Source organism: Schistocerca serialis, chromosome 6, assembly GCF_023864345.2.
Source record: "Schistocerca serialis cubense isolate TAMUIC-IGC-003099 chromosome 6, iqSchSeri2.2, whole genome shotgun sequence".
NCBI lineage: Eukaryota > Metazoa > Arthropoda > Insecta > Orthoptera > Acrididae > Schistocerca > Schistocerca serialis.
In genome coordinates, this window is record NC_064643.1 from 584,886,168 (window position 1) to 584,887,506 (window position 1,339).

Sequence of the window (1,339 nt, forward strand, 5' to 3'; positions counted from 1 at the left end):
AAAAGAATTATATCAGGATGTAGATTTTAATAGTACCAGTAAAACAAAGAAGATTATTCAGGCTATAACACGAGTTATGATTGGTAGTTATGAAGTGGAAGTAATGTTAGATACAGGAGCAGCAGCAAGTGTCATTTCAATCTCCTTATATAATGAACTGAAACAAATAATGAACATACAAACATTGGCAGTACAGAATTGTCACATTATAAGTGCCACCGGTAACAAATCAAAGAATGTGAAATTTCAAGTGCTAATTAATTTCACATTTTCAAATATACCACTCAATTACAGTTTTATGGTAGTAGACAAATTAGTTATGCATTGCATATTAGGAATTGACTTTTTGAATGAATATCAAGCAATCATAGATTTAGGAAAGGGGAAATGTCATTTAACCGTAAACCAACAACAACTGACAATAGAGTTAACACAGGGTAAAAACTTAAACAGTAAACAAGGTAAATTTGAACAGTTACATTTTGTGTATCCACCAGCAATAAACATATGTGATTTAACATTTAATGAAGCTGTATCTCAGGGAATGAAACCTAATGATTTATATGAGAAATGCACAGAATCTGAATATCTGACGAAGGAACAACACCATAAATTACTTGAAGTTTTGCAGCAATTTGCTGAGGTATTTGTGGAGAAACCTGGAATTATTAGAGGCTATACTTATGAGATGGATGTTAAACCACACAAAACATACTGTAGAACATATTATAATATTCCTTTGTCAAAGAAACCCACAGTTTTGAAAGAGATTGAAAAAATGCAAGCTTGGGGTATCATTGAAAGGTCACATTCACCATACTGCAGTCCAATACTAGCAGTTAATAAAGAGGATGGTAGTGTAAGGTTAGTGCTGGACGCACGAGAAATTAACAAAGTTATAATCCCAATCAACACACTACCTATTAATTTCGAAGAACAACTTTTAAAATTTCATAATGTACGGTATTTAACCAATATCGACCTCCGCTCATCATTTTGGCAGGTGAACCTCCATAAAAACAGTCGTAAATACTCTGCATTTCTATGTGAGGGACGTAGTTATCAATTTTGTGTTCTACCCTTTGGTCTACGAGTGAGTGCTGGAGTATTTATAGAAGCCTTAGATGCTGTTCTTGGACCACAATTGTTATCGCAAATCACAGTTTATGTTGACGACATTGTCATTGCCACCACTACTTGGGAAGAACATGTAAATCTTTTGAAGCAACTTCTGACTAAATTTTCTGACGCAGGTGTCACTATCAATTTATCAAAGACGAAATTAGGGAGGAGAGAAATCAAATTCCTTGGTCACATCATATCAACTGAAGGCATTTAT